The 12,221-nt window shown below is 39.2% G+C and overlaps 1 protein-coding gene across 1 annotated transcript in view; it reads left to right on the top strand.

Moving 5' to 3' along the window:
* Nucleotides 1-11,298: 11,298 nt before the first annotated feature.
* The window catches only part of LOC118556584 (ubiquitin carboxyl-terminal hydrolase 2-like), a 49,218-nt gene continuing 48,295 nt past the window's right edge, over nucleotides 11,299-12,221 (top strand). Inside the window, exon 1 of the mRNA XM_036150120.1 lies at nucleotides 11,299-11,503. The gene's annotated coding sequence lies outside the window, so the exon portion shown is untranslated. The remainder of the gene's footprint in view (nucleotides 11,504-12,221) is intronic.

Below are 12,221 nucleotides of genomic sequence, written 5' to 3'. Positions count from 1 at the left end.
GAAAACATGCTGCCTTCTGCACGTCTCCTTGTGTGCTAAGACTTGAAACGAAGACAACTTAAATGACAATCTTAGTGATCGCCTTTATAATTAGATAGGTGTGTTTCATTTAAACAGTTCTCATTTAGTTTTGTGTGATTACCACTTTAAAAAGGGGATTCTTATATTTAACAGATATTTTAATATCACTGCTAACTAAGAAATACTAGATTGTCTCATCAGCGGCATCTTTTTAACTTGCATTTCCCTTTTCGGCACATAAACCCGAAACACGTTCTACAAGAAGCATTTGAGGAATTTAAATCCTACACTGTGGAGATGTTCTCTTATTTAAAAATGAACCACTAAAGGTTGTTTAGGTGATGTTTTGTCTTACATATTCCTTTAGATAGTCTTAAAGAGCACAAGTAAGTAAAGTGTATTTGTGTAGCTCTGTTCACAGATAGTCATCTCAAGGCGCTGTATAGGAAACCAATAAAACAATTAAACTCAAATACTAATAAAATTAAGATAAAATTACAATTAAAATAACACAATTAAAATTCAACAACATTCAACAAAAGGCCTGTTTAAAGAAGAAAGTTTTACCTGCCTTTTAAAAAGTCCAGAGAGTCAACTAAACATAGCTGTGGAGGTTTGAACTTCCTCCAATAATATGGACTTTCCCTCCTCATGGCACTTTCAGTTCTGAGTTTCTCCACTGATTTTCTTTTTGGGAGGGATCATGATCGGGTTCAGGTCCTTCTCGCTTCTTTCTCAGGACCTTTAGTAAAAGTAGAACAATGATGGGAACCTTTGGCTCTGTCTCAAGTGTTTTGCAGCTTCTAGCAGGTTTTCTTCCAAGGCTGTCTTGTACTTCGCTCCATTCATCTTCCATCATCGCTGACCAGCTTCCCAGTCTCTGCTGAAGGAAGGCAGCCCCACAGCATGATGCTTCTACTGACATGTATCCCAATACAGTGATGTTTAAGATGATACCCAGTGCTAATTTTCCACCACACAGAGTTTTGCACATAGACCAGAATTTTCAGTATTTGTGTTATCTGACCAGAACAACCTCTTCCACGTTTGCTGTCTCCTACATGGCTTACCGAAATCTTAAAATAAGATATCTTATGCCTTTCTTTCTACAACTGCCTTTTTTGCCTGCCCTCCGTGCCACCCAGGGTTGTGGACTGCACAATGTCTTGGTAGGTTTGAAGTTGTGGCATGCTGTGTTTATTTTTTTCTCAGGATGGATTGAGTAGACCTCCAAAGGATGTTCTAACCTTGGGAAATTGTTTTGTAATCTGGCCCTGTTATGAACTTCTCCACAACTTTCTCCCTGACCTGTCTGCCGGGTCCCTTGGTCTGCATGATGCTGGTTGTTCTCAAATGATCTCAAATGAACCTTTGAGGCCACAAACAGAACAGCTGGATTTATACTGAGGTTCATTTACACACCAGTGAACTCGGTTGAATAATCAGCTGACTTTTGCAGTCAGTTGATTTTATTTAGAGGTGTCAGAGTAAAGGGCACTGAATACAAATTCACATTGCTGTGACCAGATATTTGTTGAAAATCCTAAGTGCTTGAATGGAAGTGAAATGGAATTCCTTTGTTTCTTGAAACCCTTTCACCTCTTATCCAAAAAGCGTCTTCACTTGTGAACATGTTTGACTTATCGGATGTAGTTGTAGTAAGAGCAGTAACACTACTGAACGGGTCACCTAACAACGGCAACCATGTGAGTTTGGTCACGCGTTTCTAGGTGTGAATGATTGGGAAGCAGCCCAGGGAGACGAGACAAAGCTGCATTGTAGGTGTTAGAAAGCTGGAACCTGCCGCCACCACCTCTTTACACTGGCATCTACATTAAACGAGGAAAACCAACCCTAAACAGAAAGGTTGGCCTGTCAGAGAAGCAGACAGAAAAATCTGTGGACTTCGCATGTTTCAACTCACATTTGTTCTTTCACTTTACAAAGAGCCCTAAGTTGCTTCATTCCTAACTTGTCTTGAAATGTGCTGCAGGCTTGAAATGCAAAGAACGTGTATTAGCACAATCAATGGCACTGATGAGACCAAACAAGACAAATCTCACTATAGTACAGTGTATTAATTTAAGTTGTATTGGCATGGCACTTTATTCTTAGCTTAACATTTTTGAAGTGCTTTGTAAAAACTCATGATCAGATGTGGATCTGAGTTGTGCATTTAAACACCTCTGACCTGCACATGGGAAATCGTCTGTTATGTGTTTCACCTGAGCATCCATCCTGCACAAAAATCACTGGACAGTATCATACTATTATTGTAGGTAGGGTTATTATAATGTAGAATAGATCAATATATATTGAATTTAATATACAGTATCCTGCTTGTAAACAAGGAATATTTACCTTAGGAGTTTTGGCGGTATTTATTTTTCTTTCAGCAGGCTAATTAGCAGATACCAGAAACCTGAAATTTGTTGTGCTGCAAAATGAAACATTCTCTTCCAGTGGCTCCTGGGAGACAAACATCTTGTTAGCTCTTGTCCATTAACAAGATGATCCAGCACTGAGTTCTTAAGATTCTGTTAGGCTCAACAAGGAGGCATCAAATCATCTGAACCATCTGAAGTGGTGGTTTTTGGTATGGGCTAAACGACTGATAGCCCAGGGCGTCACACTGTCAGGGGTCGGCACGAGCACCCAGACATAAACTGCTCCCTCAGATGTGCACTGAATTTGTTTTAGATTTTTCCAGTCAAAATGGATTCTGACGCCCGCTTTGTTATTAGGTATAAACACCTCAACAAAATATAAAGATGCAGCAGAAAATGAAAAAGGGCCAGTTTGCTGTTTTGTAAGGAATCTGAACCTGGAACCTTCAATTGGTCAAACTTGTGTATTATTCTACGGTAGACACTGGTTCTTTAAAACCCAGTTTGAACTGAAGGAAACCTTTTATTGTATTTGGAAAAGTAAAATGGGGGATTTTCTACGATTTTTCAGCCTCAGTTCAACTTAAGACGGAGACAAGAATCAAAACTGCAATATTTAGCCTGGACCAGCCTGGACTAAAATGTTCCACACTAACAGGTTATTTAATAAAACAGCAGGATATGTTAAAGTCTAATTTGATTTTTAAATTTTGGATTCTTATTTTTCTTAAAGGAGCAATAAGCAAAATGTCATTATTTTAGACAGAAAGAACTAAAACATAGTTTTGTGAAGAACTAAAGGGATGTTTTGAGACGGACTATGGGTAAACGTCACACACTATCACTCTGTGTTGTTCTCCAATCTCTTGTTTACATAGCCGGGCTGGCCGAGCGTGTACGTACGTGCACGTGAACAGCTGCCCATAAAATGCCACGCCAGGCACAAAATGGCGGAGAGCATGCCCAGCTGATCAAAACGTTCTCTTGCTAACAGCATTATAAAGTTATGAGTTACTTACTTTTCGCTGTAAGTTGCTGTGTATCAATCCTTTGCAAATAGGGTCTTATGAGCCAATGGGAAAATGGGTGCAGAGTACTGGAGTGAGGTGGAGAAAGGCGTGATTTGATGCATATCTCATTTTGGTCTACCGACAGTGCCCAAGCTTCACCTAGTGGTGAAATATCGCTTATTGCTCTTTTAAACATTTGGTAAATTTCTTCTTCTCTCTTGTTCAAAATAAAACCTTTTAACTTTACAGCTTAGCAGACTAAGCATCTCCATTTTAGAGCTGATGCTAAAACGGTTCCCTTCTATCTGAATCTTTTTGAGTGTTCTCCAATTATACAGCAAGTTGAAGTGATCATGGAGAAAATACAAAGCTGGATCACTTCCCCCACATTTCATCGCTGTAGTTCTAAAATATATGTTAGTGTAGCATGGATTGCAGCCATAGCAAACAGAACAAAGACACAGTAACATAACGCAAGCGGCAACCATCAGATTTCCACTATTACTCCTTAAAGTGTGACTTAATCAATGTGAGACTTGTAATATGTGAATGTTGCATTAGTTTGCAGCTAGCTATGATATAATGGTGTGCATGTTATCTATTTATTTATTGACATTGCATTCACGAGGAGTCCTTGTTCCTCCGTGTCCATAGAGCAATGCACTTCACGACACTGTGTTTCGTTTTAACGGAATAATTTCAAGCCTTTATGTAGACAACTGAAATTTCTTGAAAATCAAGTGTACTGTATCTTCTAACATGAGCTGAAGATTTAGCCTTTTAAAGCCCTTCAAGTTATCATTGCAGATGTTTTTGGTTTGTTTTAACTCCTAAACTAAGCTAAATATATATATATATATATATATATATATATATATATATATATATATATATATATATATATATATATATATATATATATATATATATATATATACCACCCGGGCTTTTCTGCTCCACATGGAGATTTGTTGTACAATTTTGGCATCATAGTTTTGCTTATTTATAAAATCTATGAGTAAAACAACATTTTAGGACCTTAACATCAAAGTTGTACCATAATTATTTGATTTGTTAGAAGAGAAGCTTGTTTTTACTTGTCTGTGTAGTTTTTTTTATGCTACAGTTATTGTATAAGTCAGACTGCAGAAACTGTCAACATCAAACCTCCACTTTCATAGAATCATGATCTGAGCTCTTCAGGAGCCTTTCATTCATTATTCAGCAGCTTAGTATGGAGACCTCCACCACAGACCAAAACCACACCAGCAGTATCTTCAGTAGACCAGAGTGCAATTCAAGATGTGGGGTTTTTTCATGTGTTCACTTTTTATTTAAATCTTTATGTGTAATTTTCATTTTCTTGCACATTAATGCACTGTAACTCAGAAACCATGTAAGATTATTGTTCAACATTTGAGAAAATGCCCTTGTTTGCCTTCTTACCAAGAATGACATCAGGTGATCGAACTGATATATTTATATACAGTGACGATTGTTAGCTTAGCAAAAAAAAAGAAGAGGGGGCTAAAGGTGCCCAGTTGGGTACATGTTGTTGTTGTTTTTTTTACTTAAACACTAGCTGATTTTGTGCTACGCTAAGCTAGTTAGATGCATCTGCTTCTTCACATTTATGTTCAGCTCTAATTGTGGCATTAAATTTGAGATTTTCACCTAACTGGTTGAACCCAAGCCAATCAGCATATTTACAAGTCTTGATATGTGTCACAGGGAGTTCACAATGAGTGTTAGCAATGATTCAATAGAAGGTGAGATTAGTGTTCTGTTTGCATCTGGAAGTAAGAAATCTAGAGGTAAACGTTTAAAAGATCAGCCATGTGCCCTGGAGTCAAAACTTTGATTTGTTAACAGTCCTGACCTCAGAATTTAATAATGCTACCTCGTGTTTAAAGCAAAGTCACAGCTTCTTGAAAACGATTGATATAGAGAGTTTATTGTTATTGATATTTATGTTAGTTATTAGCCTGTCCTCTAAACACAAATAACAAAACGATCCATTTAAGAAAAAAAAACACTTGGCCAGGGATCTGATTTCTAACTTCCAATGCAAAAAGATCACATTGTTAGTGCATCTATAGAAGTTAAGGTACCTTACAAACTTGATGATGCATGAGTGCGAGAGCTTTCTTTAAACCAGTGTTGTCCAAAGTGAATCTACACGGGCCGCAGTCCTCCATGTTTCCCTGGCTTAACACACCCAGATCAAGTAAATGGGTCATCACCAGGCTCCTGCAGAACATGAAGAAACACAATTGTTGAAGCTGAGACAAAGCATGTAGGACATAGACCCTTGGACTGGAGTTGGACATCTCTGCTTTAAAGATGCTCTGTTTTAGGAAATCTGTGTTTTCTGTTCAAATGCATTTAGTTTGGGCATTGTAAATGCCTGTTATATATTATGGAAGGCCGAACGGACAAAATTCTAAGGAAAATCACTTATTAAATCAATATTTATACATCTTAGATACTAGATAAAATGATGGATGGCTATGTCAGTTTATGAAATAAGTAATTCCAGTTGTAAAAATGTATTAAAAGATGACTAATCAAATGCAATATATATATATATATTGTTATTTAACAATTTCATAGTTTCTGTTCTGCAGAGGCTGCACAGGGGTACATTTGTTCCCACTGTTGCCTTGCAGAAGGAAGGTCCTAGGTTGGAACCCTGGCCTGGATTCTTTCTGCGTTGAGTTTGCATGTTCTGCATGTGTGGGTTCTCTCCAGGTACTCCAGCTTCCTCCCACAGTCCAAAAACATGACTGTTAGGTTAACTGATCTGTCTAAAATACCCCAAGGAGTGTGTGTATGTTTCGTTATTTCCCTGGTGTCATTTAAATTGTCGCCTGGCCAAATGGACCCTAATATCTGATTGTCTAACTTAATGAGCAGGTGAAGTTGAGATCAGTTCCCTTTAACTGTAGCAGCTATTCTCACACACACTGATTGGGTTTAATGTTTTTAAAGTCTAAAATATTGATTTAGTTCAATTGAATCAATCGTTAATTGTTTTTTTAATTTGTGAAACTGTAAATACATTAATAAGACAGCATAAACACACACAAAAATATATTTAACTAGTGAACTATTTATTTTATAAATTGTTTTGCAACAACTTATAAATATATAATCTGTCAGTCTTACCCACCAAAGTCAGTCGGTGGGACTAACAATACTGTAATGAAAGGTGATTAGGCCAAATTTGATTTGCTGGACAGGTCAACCAATCAGATGTTGGAGTCTATTTCATGAGCCACAGTGAGTGACTGAAATGTTTTACAGTTCTCTGCAGCTGAGGAACCATAACAAGTCTAAACAATTAATGAAATAACTACTCAAGGGATTTAACCCATTCTCATATTTAACTATTTGTTATATAGTTAATAAATCAATAGCATTCACATAATTGTTAAAAAGATTTTCATTAAACCACTGGCTGGTATTCACAGTAATTACACAGGAAATGGCCTGTCCTCCATACATGAGACGCTAGATCTAGCCACTTTCTCTAAAAAAAATTTATATATATATATATATATATATATATATATATATATATATATACAGTGGTTGAACAATGAATCTGAAACACCTCTCATTTTAGTGTGGTAGGTTTCATGGCTAAATTGGATCAGCCTGGTGGCCAATCTTCATTAATTGCCCATTGAACCAATGAGAGCAGAGTGTGAAGGTCCAATTAGCAGGGTAAGGGCACAGTTTTGCTCAAGATATTGCAATGCACACAGCATTATGGGTGACATACCAGAGTTCAAGAGGACAAATTGTTGGTGCACGTCTTGCTGGGGCATCTGTGCCCAAGACAGCAAGTCTTTGTGATGTATCAAGAGCCACGGTGTCCAGGGTAATGTCAGCATACCACCAAGAAGGAGGAACCACATCCAACAGGATTAACTGTGGACGCAAGAGGAAGCTGTCTGAAAGGGATGTTCGGGTGCTAACCCGGATTGTATCCAAAAAACATAAAACCCCGGCTCCCCAAATCACGGTAGAATTAAATGTGCACCTCAACTCTCCTGTTTCCACCAAAACTGTCCGTTGGGAGCTCCACAGGGTCAATATCCACGGCCGGGCTGCTATAGCCAAACCTTTGGTCACTCGTGCCAATGCCAAACGTTGGTTTCAATGGTGCAGGGAGCGTAAAACTTGGGCTGTGGACAATGTGAAACATGTATTGTTCTCTGATGAGTCCACCTTTACTGTTTTCCCCACATCCAGGAGAGTTACGGTGTGGAGAAGCCCCAAAGAAGCGTACCACCCAGACTGTTGCATGCCCAGAGTGAAGCATGGGGGTGGATCAGTGATGGTTTGGACTGCCATATCATGGCATTCCCTTGGCCCCATACTTGTGCTAGATGGGCGCATCACTGCCAAGGACTACTGAACCATTCTGGAGGACCATGTGCATCCAATGGTTCAAACATTGTATCCTGAAGGAGGTGCCGTGTATCAGGATGACAATGCACCAATACACACAGCAAGACTGGTGAAAGATTGGTTTGATGAACATGAAAGTGAAGTTGAACATCTCCCATGGCCTGCACAGTCACCAGATCTAAATATTATTGAGCCACTTAGGGGTGTTTTGGAGGAGCGAGTCAGGAAACTCTGTCCAACCCCTGTGTATGTATATATATATATATATATATATATATATATATATATATATATATATATATATATATATATATATGCACACATATGATTAGAATATCATGAAAAAGTTGATTTTCTCCAGTAATTCCATTCGGAAATGAGCCTTGGATATTATATTCATTCATTGCACACAGATTATTTCTTTTAATTTAGATGAATATAACTTACAACTAATGAAATCCACAAATTCAGTATCTCCGAAAAAAGACTAATACAAAAAAGGATTTCCAGAGAAGCTGGCCAACTGAAAAGTATGACCATGAAATGTATGAGCATGTCTAGCACTCAATACTTAGTTGCTGTCCTTTTCCCTGGATTACTGCAGCAATGCGGCGTGGCATGGAGTAGATCACTTTGTGACACTGCTCAGGTGTTATGAGAGCCCAGGGTGCTCTGATAGTGGCCTTTAGCTCTTCTGCATTGTTAAGTCAGCCGTATCATATATTCCTCTTCACAATACCCCATAGATTTTCTGCAGAGTAGAGGTCAGTAGAGTTTGCCGGCCGATTAAGAATAGAGATACCATGGTCTTTAAACCACTACTGGTAGCGTTGGCACTATTATATATGTGCAGGTGCCAAGTATCGTTGGAAAATGAAATCTGCATCTCCATAAAGTTGGTCAGCAGCAGGGAGCATGAAGTGCTCTGAAACTTCCTGCTAGACGGCTGCATTGACCTTAGAAAACCCAGAGGACCAACACCAGCAGATGACATGGCCCCCCAAACCATCACTGACTGTGGAAACTTTACACTGGACCTCAAGCAACGTGGATCCTGTGCCTCTCCTCTCTGATTTCCAAAGGAAAGTCAAAATTAACTTTCATCAGAGAACATAACTCTGGGCCACTCAGCAGCAGTGCAGTCCTTTTTATATATAATATAATTTACAAGTTTCACTTTTTGAATGGAATTACTGAAAGAAAATCAATACTGTTAAACATCTTACAGTTGTTGCACGGTACATAATGCTTAAATTTAAACATGTAGATACTGAATCAATAAACACACTCTGTTAGTCATCATCTTCCCATATAGCAGAGACACAGCACCAGAACTCCTACATGTCTATATGTGTTGTTTTTCCCTACAGTTAAAGAATTATGTTGGATCAAATGAGCTTTTTCTCCATGTCATAAACACCAGTATTATAGCTAATCATCTCGTACAGCTAGCCTGTCACATGGAACAACTTTGCCAATTAAATCCCGATCATGTTCTCTAAGAACCTATAGAAAGTCCCTGACAGCTCAGAGTGAATGCTCTTTTATGTGATGAAAGGTGCGTCATTGAATGGCAATAAATGGCCGTCTCCCTCCTCGGTTGTCTGACACCATTTCCTTCACAGCAGCAGCTTCGGACTCAGGCCCGCTGTTTGGAAGCTGTTCGGTGTTATCACACAGTAGAGGGAGTGTAAAGCTCAGCAACCACTACTGACTCATTCCCATCCGAGGCAGACAGCCAGTCACTTCTTGCTTCATTGGTGTAAGAGCTAAGGATATAAACTGATTTAGCATAACATTATGACCACTGAATGAAACACGGCCGTAATTGTCTCTTCATCATGGCACTTATGAGTGAATGGAATGCTGTGCCTGTCTACTATTTATAGACCAATAATGGACATGTGAGCATTAGAAATGGACAAGGTGGCCTGGTTTTATGAATCATGTTTTCTTCTGCATCGACTCGATGGCTGGATGTGTCCCTTGCTTACCTGATGAAGACACGGTACCAGGATTCACCATGCGAAGAAGCCAATACTTCTTCACTGTTACTTTTACACACACAACCTAACTAAACATTGTTACAGACCCTGTACACCTTTTTATGGGGAAAAAAAAAGCTATTCTCTGATTTCTGTAGCCTCTCTCTGCAGAAAATGACTTTGAGGTGTTGACTTGGCCTCTAAAATTCCCCAGATCTCAGTCTAATTGAATACCTGTGGGACATGCTGGACAAATAAGTCCCATAAATGGAGGCTGCACCTCAGAACTTCTAGCACTTGAAGGATCTTTGAGCCGGATACCACATCACATCTTCCGCAGTCTAGTGGAGTCCATACTTTAACAGCTAAAGGCTGCGTTAGTTGCAAAAAGTGGACCTACACACTAGGTGGCCATAATCAGGTGCCTGAATTGTGTATAAAATATCCCAGATGAATACTGATATTAATATTTGAATATTTGAGTTTGCAATCCAAGCAATTTGATGTTTTATATAAAATAGACTTTACAAAAGACATAGAAAAGACATATTATATCTGGAACTCTACCTGTTGTAGTTTATATGTTAAACTTTACTTGCAGGTCATCTTTCAGGTGAAGTTGTAAAACATCTGTTAGGGCTGGAGGTTTATGATATGTAATGTCTTTGACACAACCCTGAACACAATTAAGTTAGTATTAAAGAATACATTTATTAAGCACTTCATTTTGTTCTTAAAAAAAAATTATTTTTCAACAATTTACAAATCTATTCAGATTTTATGGACATTTTACAAAATATTCTAAAGTTTTGAAAATAAGTAGTTATAAAATTATTATTATTATTATTATTATTAATAATAATAATAATATATTATTATTATTATTATTAATAATATTATTAGTTAATAAATAAATTAGTATTATCATTATTATTAATAATAATATTAATAATAATAATGATAATACTAATTTATTATTATTATTATTATTATTATTATTATTATTATTATTGGCATCATTATTATTATTAATGATAATACTAATTATTATTATTATTATTATTATTATTATTATTATTATTATTATTATTATTATTATTGTCATTATTATTATTAATGATAATACTAATTTATTATTATTATTATTATTATTATTATTATTATTATTATTATTATTATTGTTATTGTTATGTTTCCCATTAAAAAGCTCGTGCCAATCATCCTGGCTCGTGTGAAAAACTGAATCACTGAAGAACTGTCCCAGCTCTCCCACGAGACCAAACGTCGCATATTTTCAATGAAAGGATTCTCTGATGTTTACGTTCGTCGTCATGGTGACGGTGTAGGAGGCGGTTCGCTTCCACGGCCAGTGACGTTCTGGGACCGCTTTGAACCAATCACAGCTGCGCACCGCGGCCTCCCTGACGTCACCGTTAGAGCGGAGTGGGCCGTTACTCGGTTGCTGAAACTCTACAACTGCGGCGAACAGGGGATATGGCTGAAGACCAACGGGCGCCTTGTTAAAAAAACCTTTGGCAAATTCTTCGTCTGTCAGCAAGTATCCATTTGCTCTGATTAAACACCGGACCCAGCGGTCTGATAGAAACACCCGCCGGATAGAAGGGGGCTCAATGGGGGCGTTTCGCTGCCCCTTTGGATCGGGATGATCTCCAACTGCGGGGTGAGTGAATGAATGCAGTTCCCTTCCACCACCATAACAGCCCCGATAGGTGCTGCTGGTCCCTACATGATGACGGACACTTTACTTCCACGCTTCCTGTGCGGAACCAGAACTTATTAGGCGACAACAGCATCAGAAGCGACCGCAACAACAATGTTTGATTCCCATGTAGGTCCTTCGGTTCCGAAACAAAGCTTGCTGGGTTGTAAAGGTTCCCACACTGCACCGCACAACCACGGCTAGGGGGGGAAAAAACTCGAGAAACTTCCATTTATTCCTGATTGTTTTTTTGTTTTTTTTCTTATCTGTACGCGTTATTTTCGGGGTGAAACGTTTCCATGGAGTTCCTTGGTCCTGCCTACCCGTCTGAAGTGTACAGTGTGTCCCGCAGCAGTGGCTCCGCTGTCACTGCACACTTCAGCACCGTGTGTGTGTCTCTGCGTGTTCAGCTGTCCTCGGTCCGCTTCCATGAGTTACTGCCGAGGCATATTGAGCCTGGCTACGCTGCTGGGACACGGACAGACTGCTCGGTTCGTGAGTGCTCGGTGTTTAGCCGCCTCTCCCAGCGGGAGGCCGGAGGAACGCGGGGTCTGCCTCCGTGTCCTCGCGCCGCCCTCTCTCTGCGCGCTGCCTGCGCCGCGCGCTGCCTGCGCCGCGCGCTGCCTGCGCCGCGCGCTGCCTGCGCCGCGCGCTGCCTGCGCCGCGCGCTGCCTGCGCC

Source organism: Fundulus heteroclitus, chromosome 18, assembly GCF_011125445.2.
Source record: "Fundulus heteroclitus isolate FHET01 chromosome 18, MU-UCD_Fhet_4.1, whole genome shotgun sequence".
Lineage (NCBI taxonomy): Eukaryota > Metazoa > Chordata > Actinopteri > Cyprinodontiformes > Fundulidae > Fundulus > Fundulus heteroclitus.
The sequence above is the reverse complement of the archived record's forward strand: the minus strand, read 5'-3'. Positions and strand labels throughout refer to the sequence as shown.